Source organism: Callithrix jacchus, chromosome 8 (genome assembly GCF_049354715.1).
Source record: "Callithrix jacchus isolate 240 chromosome 8, calJac240_pri, whole genome shotgun sequence".
NCBI lineage: Eukaryota > Metazoa > Chordata > Mammalia > Primates > Cebidae > Callithrix > Callithrix jacchus.
The window spans coordinates 103,733,018-103,752,120 of NC_133509.1; the positions used below are offsets into that span (position 1 = coordinate 103,733,018).

General features: G+C 48.3%; 1 long non-coding RNA gene across 1 annotated transcript; it reads right to left on the reverse strand.

Moving 5' to 3' along the window:
* Window positions 1-7,761: 7,761 nt before the first annotated feature.
* On the reverse strand, window positions 7,762-19,073 carry LOC118145123 (uncharacterized). The gene is made up of 3 exons (XR_004730292.3): window positions 19,023-19,073; window positions 18,483-18,552; window positions 7,762-13,320 (listed from the first exon to the last, which is right to left on the reverse strand). It is a non-coding gene; the product is annotated as an uncharacterized LOC118145123 (long non-coding RNA).
* Between the last annotated feature and the right edge of the window lie 30 nt (window positions 19,074-19,103).

The window sequence follows — 19,103 nt, forward strand, 5'->3', positions numbered from 1 at the left end:
CAGGGCTCCTGAAGAACAAGTTCCAGGCAAGCCTTTGAGAAAACGACTGTCAGTGGATATAGCTAACTCTTCCTCACACTCAGCTCACAGGTTCGCCAGGAACGCAGCCGAGGCTCAACCCCACCACCAGCGCCCCTCCTCTAGCCGGCACCATCGGCAAAGGCGGGTGACACCTGGGGAACAGAATGCCTAGGGATGCCCTCCAGCCCTTGCAGCATTCAGAGAAGAAGGTTGCCTCCCTCTTTTTGTGGCTTTGCTAAGATCTCAGAGAGAACGAGGGGAAAATCAAACCAGCAGGCTCTGGAGGAGATGCTGTTCAGGGACCTGCCACTGAAAGCCTGCCCAGGCAGCTGCGTACAACCAGGCCCATCCCAGGCGGCTGCATACAAGCAGGCCCGTGCCCAGGCGACTCCGTACAACCGGGCCCATGCCCAGGCGGCTCCGTACAACCGGGCCCGTGCCCAGGCGGCTCCGTACAACCGGGCCCGTGCCCAGGCGGCTCCGTACAACCGGGCCCGTGCCCAGGCGGCTGCGTACAACCGGGCCCGTGCCCAGGCGGCTGCGTACAACCGGGCCCGTGCCCAGGCGGCTCTATACAACCGGGCCCGTGCCCAGGCGGCTCTGTACAACCGGGCCCGTGCCCAGGCGGCTGCGTACAACCGGGCCCGTGCCCAGGCGGCTCTGTACAACCAGGCCCATCTGCCGTCAGCCCACCTGCCATGCCCCTGCAGTTGTGCACCTGTCTAAGGCCGCTTTCTCTCAACCTTGGATCCAGCACCTGGTATAGCCCAAGGCCCTCACTCTGTGCTGGGTGCTCTCTCTGCCTGATTAGCCTCTCCTCTGCTAAGGCATTCCTCCCAGTGCACAAACATGCTTTACTACCTCCATCTTAAAAGAGAAATCCCTTGAACTAGATCACCCTTTGGCTATCACCCTATTTAGTATCTTTCTTTTAGAGTTAAATTCCTCAAAAAAAAGTATTATCACAGTCACTACCTCCTCTCGTCCTATCTCAGAACCATTGATAACTGGGCTTTGCACCCCATGATCCCCACTAAAATGGCTCTTGTCAAGCGTCACAGTGATACCAGCAGTCAGTCCTCAGTCGGTCCTCATCCTCCTGCACCCGTCTGCTGCCTTTGGCCAGCTGCTTGCTCCCTCCTAGAAACAGTATCTTCTGTTGATTCTCTACCTCTCTAATTCCTGTTTTCAATCTACTGGACTCGGTCCCCTTAGCACAGGAGCTCACCAAGGCTGCACCTAGGGTCTCTTCTTTTCCCTGCCTGCACTCACACAGAGGTGATCCTTTCCCCTCCCTGCTTTATATACTGTCCGTAGGCTGATGTGTTTGGATCATGGCTAAGACTGTGCCTAGCATGGTGATTTTGGATGGGTCATTTCACCCCTCCAATGTAAAATGAGGTTTCTAATAGTACCTTGTCATAGAGTTGTTAGGAGGATTAAATGCATTTGTATTTGTAAAGCATTAAAACAGTGGCTGCTGGATTTATTATATAAATGCTCTTTCCCACATTTCCCCTAGCCAACTTCAGCTCCCCTGTAGACCTTGGTGTGCCTGTTTCTTCTAGACGTCTGCAGCACCTTCTCTTCAGTTACACTGAGAAGACTGTGGTCAATGTGTTATTACTGCTGTGGCTGCTGAATTTCCCTCTCCACCATGCATACACTCCTGGAGAGCAAGGATGAGGTCTCCCTTCATTCCTGCTCTGTCCCCGCACCCAGCGTGTTGGGGGTAGGGTAGCACCTCCATGAGTATTCGCTGGATGAATGAACAACCAAATACCTGAGTGAACAGGCTCTGCAGTGACTGCTGCATGCTGGGGACTTCATGAAGGGCATGGGCCTCTCCCAAGGAAGAAGCCGAAGAAGGGTCTTGGTAAGGACAGGCAGCAGAGCCTGGGCCATGGAGGACGCTGAGAAACGTGTCACTCATGACCACAGCAGAGGCCACTTTGTCCCTCTGTCCCTCCATGCTGGCTCCTGTGCCCTGGATGATGTGACTTTATCCCACAGGAATGCCTGGCGTGCCTGACACCTGACACTTGGTGGCTGAACAGAGCCCCAAGCTAGACTGCAAGGGACAGGACTGGGGATTACTGTTTATACTCAGATCTGGAACTCAATAATGAGCTGGTGTTCCTTTCTGAAATGACCAACTCCAGGAAGCTTATGCCATGGAGGCAGGGAGTGGGACCAGAGCAAGGAGCATCATCAGGCCAGCCTGACCCCACCCCTTGTCACCTGTGACCTCAGGAAGACATGATTATAACTCTGATTCTTCAGCTGTAAAATAATAACATTCCTAGCGCTGTTGGGAAGGTAAAATGAGGCAGTGTGCTTAGTACATAGTAGAAATGCAAGTTTTTACTTCCCTATCTCTAACATGGACGGGAATTTTTCCATAGGTACTGAAAATGGCAGAAATTAAGAAGCTCAAGGAAGGAGTAAAGCTTTTACCTTTTGTATTGTGAATTACATGTTTGACCTTGGATAGGGTGAATACAAGCATGATTCAATTCACTTCAACTCAACTCAAGGGAAAACAATAGTTACATATATGTATATAGAGTTATACATATTTACATTTACTGCAGGCACAGATATGTGCTACAATGCAAGAAGATAGTGAAATTCCAATTTCATACCTCTCTCTTCTTATTTCTCTAGAACTTTGTATATAAAGCAACAAAGCACTTCTTGAAGTCTTTAGAGTCCTTCTCTGCTAATCCTGACTCAGATGGAACCAGCTTGTAGTGGGGAGGAAATTAATCTTGCTTGAGCACCAACACTGCTGGTGCCTTCACGTGCTTTCTGATGAAATCTCCACCACCACCCTGTAATCCAGGTCTTCTGACCATGGAAACGAAGCCCCATCTCTGGAATCCCAGCAGACAGGGCCTCCATGAAGGACTGGAAAATTCCAGGGCCTCCGAGAACTCTTAACCTGTCATGATTGCAGGTGGAGGGGTGGGAGGGGATACTGGCAGACCTGTAGAAGTTCTCAGCTCTAAAGATACGGCACTACCTGCAATGTGATTCAAGAGAAAAACAAAACAGACTCATCAAATGCAAAACTTACACGTAGGCCAAAATTAAAATGGCTGCTTCTGGATATTTCTGAACACAAAATTCGGAATAATTTTATCAAAGGTTCATTTTCTCATGGCTCTGGAACCTCTGCTTTGCTGCTCCCTAATGAGGCCCTTGGTCTTCCCACTGGACTAGGCAGCAGCCAGCGTCTGCTGTGTTCATGAGACTTCGGGGTAAGTGAGCTTAGGCAAGGCCAGTTACTTCCACAGTCTCTCCGCTCCCTGCCACCAGATAAGTTGTTTATTTTTAAGCATTTCATACGGGCACCCCATATAAGCACTATTTACAGGACATTCAAAGAATCAGAAAAACTGATGAGGCCCAGGAAATAACTAGATAGATAGATAACTAGAGAACTGTTTCAAGGATACCGGGTATGATTACATGTTCAAACCTGTCTTTGTTTATTTTTTCCCCCTCTCGCATGAAAAGAAAGACAGATGTGTAGCTTCTCTCTGAGTTGGTGCAACGTCTGGGTTCATGTAGAAAATCCTAGGCCCCCTTGAATACGCTCCCAGAGCTCAGTGAGTTCCTTGGAAAATCTGTTGACAATTTCCTGTGATCTTGGACCCAACTGCTATTTTCCAAAAGGTCTTGTGATCATGATTTAAAGCATCTCTGGAAAGATATCGAAAGAACACACTCTCAGAATAATATTCGGCCTCGATATCTTAACAAATTCAGGGCACAATGGCACAGTGCTCATTCTTGGCAAGGATGTTAGGAAATAGGAATTCTCATAAACTGTTGGAGGGAGTATAGATTGATAGCCTTCTTTTTTAGAGCAACTTATAAAATCTATTAAAATTTTAAATATAAGCCACTAGGACACTGGTGAAAAAAACTATGATACAGCCATACTGTGAATTCCCACAGGACCATTAAAAAGAATGAAGGAGGACCAGGCGCGGTGGCTCACCTCTATAATCCCAGCACTTCGGGAGGCCAAGGCGGGTGGATCATCTGAGGTCAGGAGTTCAAGACCAGCCTGGCCAATTTGGTGAAGCCCCATCTCTACTAAAATTACAAAAAATTAGCCAGCGTGGTGGCACACGCCTATAATCTCAGCTACTCAGGAGGCTGAGGGAGGGCAATTGCTTAAACCCGGAAGGCTGAAGTTGCATTGAGCCAAGATCACGCCATTGCACTCCAGCCTGGGCAACAGAGTGAGACTCCATCTCAAAAACAAATTTTTTAAAAAATATATAAATATCACCTTAGGTTATTGCATGCCTAGAAATGTATCCTACAGAGATCCATTCACACAAGGGCTCAAAGATACATAAGCAACGATATTCATTTGTAATCATGTTTATCACATTTTTTAAAACTGGAAATAACCAAAATGTCCACTAATTAATTAAATAGTATATGGTTTATCTATTCTGTGGTATGCTGTTCAACAGTTTAAAAAAGGAACATGAAAACCCGTGCACATGAACTGATGAGAAAAGAAGCCCACAGTCATTCGTTAAGTTAGAAACACAAGTTTCCAAACAGTATGAACTAAATCGTGAGTGTGCTGGTTTTTTAAGTATTTACATATAAGTTTGTCTAAGAATAGGGGTCATCCGGAAGAGATCATTCACTGGGGCAGGGGCTTTTGGTGATGGAAAAGAGGGAGAGGGTTGGAGAATGGGAACTTTTACTTTTTATTCTTCTATATCAAATTTATAAATTTTCATGTATGAAGCATATGTCAATTCCAAAATAGAGGTGTTTTTTGTTTGTTTGTTAATTTGAGTCAGAGTCTTGCTCTGTCACCCAGGCTGGAGTAGCTGGGACCACAGGCGTGCATGACCATGCCTGCCTAATTTTTGTATTTTTAATGGAAATGGAGTTTCACCATGTTGCCCAGGCTGGTCTTGAACTCCTGATCTCAGGTGATCCGCCCACCTCAGCCTCCCAAAGTGCTGGGATTATGGGCATGAGCCATTGTGCCCAGCTGTTTTATTTTTTAAAGAATGTATGGAGGCCCTTGGTGATGAACCTTCTGAAGGTCTTCTATAAACACCACGTATGCCACAACTATTAGGAGAGTGCAAAAATAATTGCGGTTTTTACCATCAATGTCAAAACTGCAATTACCTTTGCACCAACCTAATAGTCACTACCACCACTCCTCCCTGAATACTGTTTCAAGTTCCAGACTCCTCCAAGTATAACTGAACCTGCAGCCTTCAGAGACACCATCATGATTGCCTGCCATAGGTGAGTGAGGATGTTCAGAGCTCTCTCGGCTTGCTGGAACAGAAAAAGCTTGGCAGTTTACCAAGCATCTTCACAATCTTGCCAGACCTGCCTTCAGGACTGGCAGAACAGTCTTGCAGGAAATTCTTACTCCCATTTCTCCAGGGAAGGCTTGCACAGATTACTGACCTTGGCCCCAGTCATGGCTGGAAAGTCAGAGAGCCACAGGTGGATGGAGTTAGAAACAAGTTAAGCTGATGAGTTTTTCTCTACCACAGGGGCACCTGCCTTTCCCCAGGACCAGCCAGGTGGCAGTTCTCAGCCCAAGCTCTCCCTCCTTGATCAGATCCCAATGGAAACAGCCCACATCGCCTCTCACCTTTACTTTGCAAGCTATCTGATGGCCAAGTGAGACGTGTCAGGGACCCATTCCAGCTCTCCCAGCGTCTGCACAGCTGTGTCCTACTGTTGGTCTCTTAGCATTGCGTCATTACGGGGTAACTGGCATCACCCAAAGAAGTCATATGTTGAAGTCCTAAGCCCTAGTATCTCAGAATATGACCTTATTTGAAGATAGGGTCTTTAAAGAGGTAATTAAGTTGAAATGAAATCACTGGAGTAACTAGGGCAGTGTGACTGGTGTCTTTATAAGAAGAGGAAATTTGGACACAAACAGATACAGAAGGAAGCCCAAGTGAAGACACAGGGAGAAGACAGACCTCTACAAGCTAAGGAGGGGGCTAAGGAGGAGCAGATCCTACCTCACAGCCCTCAGAAGCAACCACCCTGCCCACACCGTCATCTCGGGCTTCTACCCTCCAGAACTGCAAGACGATGAATTTCTGGTTTTTAAGCCACCCAGGTTCAGAACTTTGTTTTGATGGACCTAGCAAACTAATACATGCAGCTTTCAGCAGACAACTTTGTTTTCCTTCTCTCCAACTTCTTGACACAAGGCCTCACTCTCCTGTACAAACTGTAGTATCTAAGAAAAAAAATCTTCAAGAGAATGGCATTAAGATAGTTCAGTTCTACAAAATAGAGTGCTTTTCCAGGCTAAGTATTCTTTTTATCTGAGCGATCACGACCAGGACTGAATATGCCTTCAGTAACTCCAGAAGCTTATCAAAGGTCTGCAGGTAAAGCCGAGTGTGAAAGCATTTCCAAAAGGGGTTTGTCCCATCTGAAGGTGAAGAGACCAGCATCACTCTGCTTCAGGGTCCTTTAGTCTCTTCAGAGAGAAAATGTAATCTTTCAGCACAGAAATCCCAGGAAAGAGGGTGAACAAGAGAAAGCCCTTTCATTTGTTCCAAAGAGGTTACTGTCTATTTCAAAATTATGAGTCTATGTGTACTTTGTTTGTTTCTGTTTTTGAGACACAGTCTCACTCTGTCACCCAGGCTGGAGTACAGTGGCACAATCTCGCCTCACTGCAGCCTCTGCTTTCTGGGCTCAAGCAGTCCTTCCACCTCAGCCTCCCTGGTAGCTGGGACTACAGGCATGAGCCACCATGCCCAGCTAATTTTTGCATTTTTTGTAGAGATGAGGTTTCACCATGTTGCCCAGGCTGATCTCTAACTCCTGGGATCAAGTGATCCACCCACCTCAGCCTCCCAAAGTGTTAGGATTACAGGCATATGAGTTTTTATGATAAAAATAATGCTTGCTTTTAGAAATTTTAGAGTATACAGAACATCAGAAAAAAAGAAGAAAATTGTCCTGAAAAATGCTGAAGAAAATGCTGAGACCACCTGTGTTTATATTTTTGTATATTTTTGCTTTGCTCTATATAGTTGTATTTCATAATTGGATGCAGTTATATACACAATGTTCATACTTTCTTAGTTATAAAAAAATTCCTCCGTGTTATTATAATCCCTCTGCAAACATCATTTTAAATGACTGCAAAATATCCCATCAAGTTGATCAGTTTTCTCAAATATGAACTGCAGAACATCTGCATCAGAATTATATGTGGTATGTTAAAAATGCAGATTTCTGGATCTCACCCCAGATCCATTAAATCAAAATCTCTAGGGCTGGGGGCTGGGAATCTTTATCTTACTAAGTTTCTCGAGCAACTCATAAACTTACAAAAGGTTGAAAACCACTAAAATTAGTGTCCACCGTGGTTGTACACAACCTTATGTGAAATGCTGGACATTTCAGTTGTTTCCAGTGTTTTCTTTTGTAAATAATTGTGTGTAGAACATCTCTGTGCATAAAGCATCTTGCAAATTTTATAGCATTCCTTTAGGATGGTTTCCCAGAAGTTACTTTTTTTTTGTTGAGATGGAGTCTCGCTTTGTCACCCAGGGTGGACAAAGCGATTTCGGCTCACTGCAACCTCTGCCTCCTGGGTTCAGACAATTCTCTGCCTCAGTCTTTTGAGTAGCTGGGATTACCAGCGCCTGCCTCTACACCTGGCTATTCTTTTTGTATTTTTAGTAGAGACAGGGTTTTACCATCTTGGCCAGGCTGGTCTTGAACTCCTGACCTCCACCTGCCTTGGCCTCCCAAAGTGCTGGGATTACAGGCGTGAGCCACTGCGCCTGGCCTCTGAAGTGATGTTATGATGTCAAAGGTGTGAACCTGTTAAAGATGCTTGATAAACACACAACACAGCTGCACACACATTTAAACATAGGGTCTGCTCAGGTTCCAGGGAGAAGTGTGTTGCCAATTACTTATCTGTATAGCTCTTATTTTCCAGCTCTCTTCAACAGTGTGCTATCTTTATTGCTGCAAATAATGAGTCCGGTCATAATAAAGTAGGTAAGGAATGAGCAGACAGTCAATAAAATGTCCTTTATTGATGCAAGAAGACTCTGGCCTAACCCATGCAAAACCAGAGCAGTAGATAGCCCCAGGGACTCCAAGGACGCCAGACATCTAACAGAACTCCAGCGACACAGTGGCACCCCATCACACTGTGTGCCACCAGGACAGTCCTCTCCTCAGTTCAAGGTCATGACCAATATTTGGATCTAGCTGCACAGCAAGGATTCATGTGTAGGTAGGGGCTGGGCTCACCCTGCCCAACGTAAAGGAATCTTTTTTTTTTTTTTGAAATGGAGTCTCACTCTGTCGCTCTGGTTGGAGTACAGTGGTGTGATCTCTACTCACTGCAACCTCTGCCTCCTGGGTTCAAGCAATTCTCCTGTTTCAGCCTCCCAAGTAGCTAGGATTACAGGTGCCCACCACCACGCCCGGCTAATTTTTGTATTCTTAGTAGATGTGGGTTTTACCATGTTGGCCTCAAATAGCAAAGATCACAGCAGCAGACAGAATTTGAGGGCCCCAGTGAGGAAAATGGGCTCACAGAACCCTAATGTGCTCGGGGAGGGCAGCTTCTAGCTGTGGGGAGAGCTACAAAATGGAATGCGAAGTGCATCGCAAGCACACTGTTCCTACTGTGTGTTGAAATGGCTTGGGGGGAGAAAATGATATAGAGACATGGGCAACCAGAGCTCATCCGTTCAACCAGCATTTCTACAGAATGTACTATGCACTAGGCAGTGGTCTAAAAGCTTTATAAATGTTAACTTATTTAATCCCCACAACTAACCTATAAAGTATCATTACTCCCATTCTACAGACAAGGAAACTGAGACAGAGAGGTTAAGTAACTTGCCCAAAGTTGCACAGCCAGGCCGGGCACTATGGCTCATGCCTGTAGTTTCAGCACCTTGTAAGGCCAAGGCAAGTTGATCACTTGAGGTCAGGAGTTCCAGACCAGCTTGGACAACATGAAAAAAAAAAAACCCGTCTCCACAAAAAATGCAAAAATTAGCTGGGTGTGGCAGCACATGCCTGTAATCCCAGCTACTCTAGAGGCTGAGGCACAAGAATTGCCTGAACCCAGGAGGGTTGCAGTGAGTTGAGATCCACCACTGCACTCCAGCCTGGCTGACAGAGTGAGAGTGTCTCAAAACAAAACAAAAACAACCAAAGCTGCACAGCTAATAAGAGGTGGAGCCAATATTCAAATCCAAGTCGCCTGGCTCCAGAGTCCATGACTTAGCCTTGGAGGGAAGGACTGAGAAGCATGAGAAACCAATATATACATAGCAAGAAAGGTCAGTGGGTGACCCCTGGATGGACGTCATCAGCCATGTCATTGAGTCTTTCCTTGGGGGACCTTCACCTCATGCTATTTTCAGGTCATGCATCCCAAGATTAGGACAGTTGATGAAACCAAAGTGGGTAAAGCTGAAGCCACAGAGTCAATTAAAGTGTCATTTAGAGCAGAGACTCTACCTGCTGACCCTCACACACCAGCACATATCTAAAAAATGAAGTTGTTCATTCCAAGCCATTCTCTCAACACCAGTCTCCACCCACCCCCCACCCCAGCTGAGTGGGCACTACACTAGTGTAACTGGCACATGCAGTGGGTCGGCTGAGCATCTGGTATCTTCTGCAGCAGCATGGTAGATCTGCCTGTGAGAAAGCCCCGGGCTCCAGGAATACATGTATACATGCGTGGCCTATGTACCACACTCCCCACGTCTCCCCAACCATCTGGGACAACAGGGGAGACCCCCTTGGTCACCCTGCCTGCTGGCTTCATTCAGACTGCAGTGCCTAAGGCCCTGGGGTGCCTTCTCCCTAGTACAAAAACTCCTCCCTTAGAGAACCCCTCCGCATTTTATGTGAAGACTGCAAAATCCATCATCAGAATCCATCATCCCTCGCCTCCAAGGCCTTCCACCACTGTAACTAATGATTTGTGTTGTAAACTGCCATGTGGAAACAATCTACAGGATTTCCCATCAGACCTGGCCGGCAGGCTGGCAGCTCACATGCCCGCCCGTAGACTGGAGCAAGCCAGGCTCCCCCTTTTAAACAAACACATTAAGTTAATAATAACACCGACCAAGTTTGACAGCCATGTTTACTAATTAATTCTCATTTGTTCCTTCTGTTAGGAAGGGGGTTAGGATTTGCCTGATTTACTGACAGGCTAAGGCTCTAAACAGATTTCTCTTAAGGTGGCACCAAAAAGTTTAACCTGGAGCCTAGTGAGCCTTCTCCATTCCCCTACCCCTAGGGTGGTTCACTTTACCTAAGCTCCCCAGGGCAGTGTCTGGGCTAGAGAAGATCCTAGAATCTCCTCCTGCCCACTCCAGGTGGTGACCAGTCCCTGCCCCTGACAGAGGTGTAGGCCGCTCCTCACAGCACCCCCTTTATTCACCTGGCCTTGCGGATACAGGTGGGGACCTCAGCCTTGGAATCATTCCATTCTCACAACGCTCCTCCGCTCCTCCGGGAGAGTTTAACCCCCATCTCCCAGAGGGGTAGTAACTACAGCTGAGAGGTCAAATGGCACATGAAGATCAGAGGGCTCAGAAGCAGAAGGCCACAAGCCCATTGTCTGCGGCCTTCCCCTTCTTTACCTGGGGATGAGTGGTTAGGAAATTTGTTCCAGGTGACGTAATAGCCAGCTTCAGGAAAATAGAAGTCTCCATGCCCAGCCTTGGGCTCTGACCACAGAACCCGCTCTCTCCTCACACCTATCTGGCAAGGCCTTTGAGCTGTGGGCGTTAAGGAGCTGACCTATTTGTGGGCTTCAGTGGAAGAAGGGTGGATCCTTCTGGGAACCTGCTTCTTCTCTGCAACTTCTATTCCCTTAATCCAAATAAGTTCATCCAAAGAATGCTGTTGCCTAGGCTGGACAGCTCTGGAATGATGTCATCAGCCATGCCACTGAGTCTGTGCTTGGGGGACCTGCATCCCACACTATTTTCAGTTCACATATTCCAAGATTAGGACAGCTCATTGGGATGTTCTCTGTTCACATATCTTAAACTCGCATCCTTGCTTCCCTCCCTTCTATTTCACTTATTGAGCATTTCTACGCACCAAATGTTCTATTAGGACCATCCATTAACATTGTAGATTATGTTTTGCTCATGCAACAACCCTACAAAGCATGGACTGTTCTTTTAGTGCTGGTTTTACAGACGGGGAAACAAAGGCACAGAGAGCTTTCATTCCTCCTGAGCATTATGTGGCTGGTGCGCAGCAGAAACGCAACCTGCCTTCAGACTCTGAGTTTAAGGCTCTCGTCTCCAGCTGATAGGAGACACTAGCTCTTACCTGCCCACTGCAGAGGGTGCTGAACTCTCGGGGCTAATGGCCCCACAGTCACATTTTTTTCAACGAGTAATGGCCTGTACAGCTGGTGACAGCATGCATCATTTCCTGAGAATACTCAGGGGCCCACATGCAGAAACTGACACCCCCACCTCTACCCTGGCTCCTGGGCAAGGGGCATCAGCTGACTCTGAGGGCTGAGAGCACCAGGTTTCTGAGATTGTACTAAAAAAGAAGAAGAAAAGGAAGTTCACTTGGCTTCCTGCTCAGTCTGGGCCTGGCTAACCGCGTCCCGCCTGGGATCAGCATGGTGGCCAGGACTTCATGAGTAATAAATAACACCACGGGGCTGTTCTTGAACCTTAGACCCCCATAACCAACAAGAGCAGCTGGTGTTTTCTGAGGGCCTTCCTAAAGACCCACAGCTCTGTGATAGACAAGACCTCACACATCCCTGTAAGTCCTCATGCGCCAGGGGGAGACGGTGGTCAAAAGGACTCTCTTCCTTATTTTAAAGGTGGAGAAACTGAATCACAGGGGAGACAGGGCTTGCCAGAAGTGAGTAGCAAGGACTGAAACTGGCTACATTATCTGCCAGGATCCCGCAAGACCTCTCCACTCCTCATTCCTCCATGAAAGAAAGAATACATTTCTAGGTCTCCCAAAGCAGCTGGAGTGGAGCTGGCTCCACAGCAATTGTTTGAAGAAAAAGCAGTGGCCCTCATGGGAAGGAGCCTGATGGCCAGAGTGAGCACAGTTTGGGCGTTATCTGCAGGCCCGGCTGCATCTCCTTCCTGTGACTGCCCTGCACTGAGGTAACACAGCAGGCTGCACTGCACTGGACTGGATGCAACTGGTGGCCTGTGAACTCCACCTTTCCCCCATGCTGAGTTCCAAACATGAGATAGCAAAGACACTGTTTGCCCAGAGAGCCTAGTGTTAACCCAATGCTAGCTATGGCAAGGCCCCGTTGGGGGATTTCCCCACCTGAGGCAGGGAAGCTCCACAGAGCAGAGAGCTTGCCAGGTGAGCCTGCCAAGTGAGAAGGCTCATCTCCCTGAGCAGGGGTATAACTGACCCCAGCCTCCTCTGAGGGTCTCCCAGGTAGGACCTTTCCCCAGGTAGGCCCTAGGAACCTCTTTGGGGACCATCCAGATAGATGGGCAAGGTCCTGACAGGTTAGCCAGGCATCTTGATTCTCTCTTCCCTAGCCCCAGCTCCTCAATTCCAGGCCCTCCCCTGGCTTCTATCACCCCCAGCTTACCCACAGGGTCCGCTCATTCAGACCCATGCAGGAAGGCCCGTAGGCCTCACTCCCGACAGTCTCTCCCAGCCCAGGCCTGGTGACTGGCTTCCGCAAAGAATGTTAGAGCTGAAAGGACCCTAAAGAGCCACCCCTCTGCATTTCACAGATGAAGAAACCATGACCCAGCAAGACCAACTGACAGATCCGGGGCTACCATTTGGTAATGGCAGAGACAGACTGGTTTGTAGGTATTCCTGAAATGTTTGCTCCACCAGCCTGCACACTGAAAACAAATCAAGGTAATTGCAATGGCAGATGGGGGTGGGTGGAAAACAAGTTCTATCCACTTTCAGACGAGCAAACGAATGCCCAGAGAGGTAAGAGGGCCTTCCCAAGGCCCCATGATCACACTGTTTGTTAGTGTGATCTCTTAGATACCGAATAAATGAAGAGGACCCTAATCCTATTGGTGACAGCTGATGCACCGCCATCGTGATTTAGCAACCTCACTTAATCGCCTATTAACAAGCAGCTCTGAAAATCCTTCCGCAGGGACTGCCTTAAGTCCCCCCCCCCATCTGCAGGATGCTGTTACTCCTTGGAGGGGCACTGCCCGCAGGAGAGCTTCTCTGCATGGAGACTCAGTGCCCAAGTCAGAAAAGAAGCTGATGCATCTGAAAAAGAAAGAGGGCCAGGTAGTCTATTTTAACATTTTTTTAAATGCAGGAGATTCTAAATTATTCTAGTACCCAAATCACTAGTTGCCTGGAAAATGCCTACTGATCCTTCAGTTGCAGATGCCTTGGTACTAGACAGCCAGGTTTGTGTTCCAGCTCAGTAGCTGTATGCCTGTGGTCACGTTTCTTAGTCCCTTTGAACCTGCGTTTTCTCATTTGTCAAATAGGAATATTACCTCCCTTTCTCTGCCTCTTGGTGAGGTTGAAATTAGAAAAGGTATGTAAAAGAATGCTCTGATTTGAAAGTGTTCTGAAGACATAAGTGATGACTTGTTATGAATACAATATTCTCCTTTCTCTATTTGAGAAAGGGCTTTTGTTGGCTGGAGGTAGCAGGGCTTAGTTAACTCAGCCAGGTTGCTCCCACCAGCCTGATTTAATGAACTCCTCTCTTAATCACCACAGCTTCTCTCTCCTTGTGCCTGGCTCTTTCTCAGCTTTCTGAACTTTGCAATCCCCGGCTCACCCCACCCACACGCCCCGTGGTCCTTCTCCCCAACAGTTACCAGCCCACCCTGGCCATAAAGAGGTAGCACCTACAAGGGCTCCCAGGAAATGGCTTCATCCTTGCCTTCTCCCACTCCCAGATCCCCTCCGACCCTGGGGAAGTTCACACCTGGGGCCCTTCCGTTCCCATAGTGGTGTCAGCAAAGTAAACTGGAAGCTGGTTGACCCCCAGTCTTTAAAGTAGGCCAGAGCCCCAGTGGTCTCAGGTGAATTCCAGGGCTTGCCATGGGAAGGCGGGAGGGGGGCTGGGGCCGGTCTGGTGGTAACAACCATCCTCTGAACCCCACACTGAATCAGAGGGAGAGGCTGCGAGCTGGCAGTTATGAATCCTCTATTCTATGTTGGGCACTTTGCCCATATTAGAACTACTTTTCATAGCCCATGGAGAGGGCTAGTATCCTTAACAGGTGAGGAGAAACAGGTTCCAAGATGCTGAGAAATGTACCCACAGTCACACAAGACTTAAGGATGGAACAGGAATACAATCCAGGGTTCTCACCTCCAGGCATGGGCATGGGCGTGGATCCCACACCCACAGTCATTTCCTGAGTCTATATACATGGCAGCTTTACTGGAGTAGATCAAAAGAAAAGAAAGCATACAATTCCTTAGACTTCAGGATTTTTTATTATGATCTCAAAATAAGTACCGGAAGTGAATATTAAGAATAGTTGCTGTTAAGGTAGATATCTTTAATATTATCGCGTTACTTTCTCAAAAAAGATTCCGAACCATTTCCTTTTTTCAAAGTGAACAGCTGATGTATATAAACAGTAGCCACTAATATTAACTGACCACTCACGATACACAAAGCTTTCTATGGGAATGCTCTCATTTAATCTCCAGCAACCTATAGGTACTACTGTTATCTGTTTTACAGATGAGGAAAGGGAGGTGTGAAGATGTGGAGAGATTTGCCCCAGCTCTCCGAGTTAGAGACTTTCAGCCCCAGCAGTCTGCTGTTAGAGCCTGTGCCCTGACCCATTAAACTTCATATTCCCAGCTCTGGGATTTCCTGGACCAAGGTACAGAGCCGAACCCAATGAAGGTACCTACTGTGTGCTAGTGCCAGAGACTCCATACGCCTCAGTAACTATTGAGTGGAACAGACTGAAGGAAGGAATGAGTAGGGGGAAACGGATGACTTGCTGGGGGTCTTGGAAGTGACTCATGCACTTGGAAGTGGGGCCAGGAGAGGGGGTTGGCCTTAAGCAAGGAGCTCTGAATCCTTCTCACTGCCACCTATGAGGGCACGATGGGGACAGGGGCAGATGCAGACAGCTTCAAGGGAGTCAGGCCCTCCCTGGACAAGCTCTAGCACAGCCTCAACCCTCATCCCACCCATCCGGCCTCGGAGATGCTGGCCTCCCAGGACAACAGCTCTGGGCTGGTGTCATCTCCAACCAACCAACGGGGGCTGGGAAACCAGATGTGCCTGCCACAGGTAAGGCTGGGACCAAGAGGACACCCATGTGAGTTTCAACACAGAAGGCAGCCAGGTGAGGCTGACAAGCTTCTGCTCCAGGAGTTACCATCTAAAAATACCTCAGGAAGGACTGTGGCTCCCACTTTCCTGCAGAGGAAAGTCTCCTGGAGTCCTCCCACCTCCCATCTCCACCTGTCTGCCCGTTCTTCTCCTCCCTCCAAGTCCCCTTTCTGCCTTCCACCCCGACCCCCAACCATGACCTAGCCTCTGCCCACATCTGCTCCCTTCCTCCTCAGGGTCCCACTAAACACTGCCACTTTCTTTTTCCCCCAAACACCCCATCTCTTTTGCTTCCAAAATGCTTTGCTTTCACCTGCAGTGTTTTCTCTGCATGGGATGCTTTCTCCATCTCTGCATGGGATGCTCTTTCTCTATGTGTCTCTTGTGACTCTACTCAATCCTGCTTGTCTGTCAGTCCTCTGGGGTTTTTTTTGCAGGGGGAGATCGTTTCACTCTTGTTGCCCAGGCTGGAGTGCAGTGGTGTGATCCCAGCTCACTGCAGCCTCTGCCTCCCGGGTTCAGGCATAATTCTTCTGCTTCAGCCTCCCAGGTAGCTGGGATTACAGGCACCCACCACCAAGCCTGGCTAATATTTGTATTATTAGTAGAGGTGAAACCTCTGTAAGGTTTCCCCATGTTAGCCAGGTTGGTCTCGAACTCCTGACCTCAAGTGATCCACCTGCCTCAGGATTCCAAAGTCCTGGGATGACAGGCATGAGCCACTGCAGCTGGCCCAATCCTCTATTTAGATGTCATCCCTCCAAAAAGTCTTTCCAACCACCTGAGAGATTGAATCCCTTAACACATTTCCAGAGTGTATGCTCCCTTTGTCAGATGCCCAGAGCCCCAGAGGCTAAGTGAGAGACAGCGTTGCCACATCCACTGCTTTTCAAGCGCCCCCCCCCCCCCACTCCAAGTCTGGAAAGCCTTGCATTTCAGCTCAAGCCTCCACTCAGCCAACTTCTTGCAGGAAATCTGGGGGTGGGGATGGGGTGGGAGGTAGGGGAAAGATCTCTAAGCCTTGGCCTTGGCCAGCTGAAAGCAAGTTTTGGTCCAGAAACCCACACTACCCTCCACCCACATAGCTCCTCCACCCCCACCCCCACCCCCAGGGACCAGCTGGCAAGAACCTAAGCTTGTATAAACAAGGCCACAGGAAAGCAAGCCCCTTATCTGTTATCAGTTCTTTCTCCAGCTCAGCCCCTTGGCTGGAACAGCAGCCGGGAGGTGGGAGCTGGCCAGACTCCTCCCCTTTCTCCTTTATCTTTCCTCCGTAGCCAGCTTCTCCTCCCCGGGAGGTGGCTCGGGCTCCCTGGGTCACTGCTTCCCGCCAGCTGGAGAAGGGAGGCAGCAGCTCTCTTAACAACCCAAGTCAAGGCCGAGTCTCTGATTGTCTGTACTGGGGAGGCTCCCTCCTCCATCCTTCCCTCCCTCCCTCCCTGGCTCCCCTGGGATGGGGTCACAGATGCGTTTATCTTGTTGGAGGAGGTGGGGAGGGATGGTGAGCTGCAGTCGGTAAGTCAGTTGAAGGGTGCATAGTGCCCACTGGGGTCCTATGCTTTAGCTTGGACATCTAGGACAGGAGGGCTGCATTTTGGTCCTCGATGTTCAGCTCTTTAGTTGGAACAAGATGTGTGAGAATTCATTAGGTGCAAGGTCTCTTCCTGCTCAAAAATTCTGTGATGACCAGATAGAAGGCTAAGGGGGAAAGTTACTGGCTGGGTGAGTCTGACTGTCTAACGCCTCTCCACTTAGGACTTCTGATTACATACGCCTGGTACGACCCAGAAAGACGGGGCAGCCACCTACTGCTCCCCAGTATGTCACATTGCACTAGAGGCATTCCAGCCTGAAGGAGACCTGTGAGTCAGAGACATCAGTTTTTAAAAAATGAAAATATTTGAGCCACATGCCTAAGAGAGTAGATTTTGGTGCTTCTCAGATCAACTGAACTGTGAAGATGTCAGGGAGAGGCAAGTGTTCCTCCTTACCCAGCCACATGTGCTTCTCTTCTCCCACCATATTCTAGGAGGTCCTTGGAGAAGGTCAAACGGGCAGAGTGGACTCCACTGTCACTGTCCCAAAGCAACAAAAATGAGGGAACCGAGGGGGTGGAGTACCTGGGATTTACAACAATACAGCAAGATTCAAAACCTGGCCCGGGCCTGGCCATAATCATGTCCATAATCCCAGCACTTTGTGTGAAGTCAGGAATTCAAGACCAGCCTGGCCAACATGGTGAAACCCCGTCTCTACTAAAAATACAAAAATTAGCCAGGCGTGCTGGTGGGCGCCTGTAATGCCAGCTATTCTTTTTAAGACTTTTCCCCTGTGAAGCTTATATTGTATTTTGGGTTTCTTTGTTTGTTTGTTGTTTGTTTTTGAGAGACAGGGTCTTGCTCTGTCGCCCAGGTTGGAGCACAGTGCATTGATCAGATCGTAGTTCACTGTAGCCTCCACCTACTGGGCTCAAGTGATCCTCCCACCTCAGCCTCCTGAGCAGCTGAGACTATAGTCATGCCTAGCTAATTTTTAAAAAAATGTTCTGTAGAGACAGGGTCTCATTATGTTTTCCAGTCTAGTCTCTAATTCCTGGCTCAAGCAATCTTCCCAGCTCAGCTTCCCCAAGTGTAAGGTTCACAGGCACGAGCCACCATGCCCAGCCATTATATTTTTTTCTTATATTTGTTTATAACTCCACCTCAAGACAACTGTTCACCAACTGAATTTCGAGGTCCCTGTATCTCCCAGGAATTTAGGACCCCCCCAGCCTAAAGCAGGGCTGACTTAGGGAGCCTTTGTATGGTGTACCTTACTACTGGGTGAAGGTGAACATTATACTTTCCTGCCCCAGGAGAGTTTAGGTTCGGCCATATGTCTTGCTTTAGCCAATGAAATGTGAGCAGTGATGACAGGTGTCACTTCTAGACAGAAGTTTTAAGAATTAGTGAGTAATTCCGTATGCCAATCTTTTTTCCCTCTGCTGTGAAACCTTGAGTATCCCAGATCCAGGAGTCCCAGTGTCACTCCATCAGCCCAGGAGTAAAATCGGCAGAGCAGTCCATGGCCAACTCGCAGTGGACATGTATTAGAAATGAAAACTAACCTTTCTTGCTGGACGCGATGGCTCACGCCTGTAATCCCAGCACCTTGGGAGGCTGAGGCAGGCGGATCACCTGAAATCAGGAGTTCGAGACCAGCCTGTGAAACCCTGTCTCTATTAAAAATACATAATTAAGGCCGGGCGCGGTGGCTCAAGCCGGTAATCCCAGCACTTTGGGAGGCTGAGGCGGGTGGATCACGAGGTCAAAATGTCGAGACCATCCTGGTCAACATGGTGAAACCCCGTCTCTACTAAAAATACAAAAAAAAAAAAAAAAAAATTAGCTGGGCATGGTGGCGCATGCCTGTAATCCCAGCTACTCAGGAGGCTGAGGTAGGAGAATTGCTAGAACCCTGGGGACAGAGGTTACAGTGAGCCAAGATTGTGCCACTGCACGTAGCCTGGGCAACAAAGCGAGACTCCATCTCAAAAAAAAAAGAAAAAAGAAAGCGTGTTTATCCAGGCAGTGATTGAGACTGCCATCTGTGCCATTTGGCGGGAAGGAGGCTGAGACCTGAGTCAATGTCGGAGACGTTTACTGACCTTTGCCTCACATGGCAGATGGACCCGCAAAGCAAGACAGAAAGCCAGGGTGGAGGCAGCAGGTAGGACACAGGAGGAAAG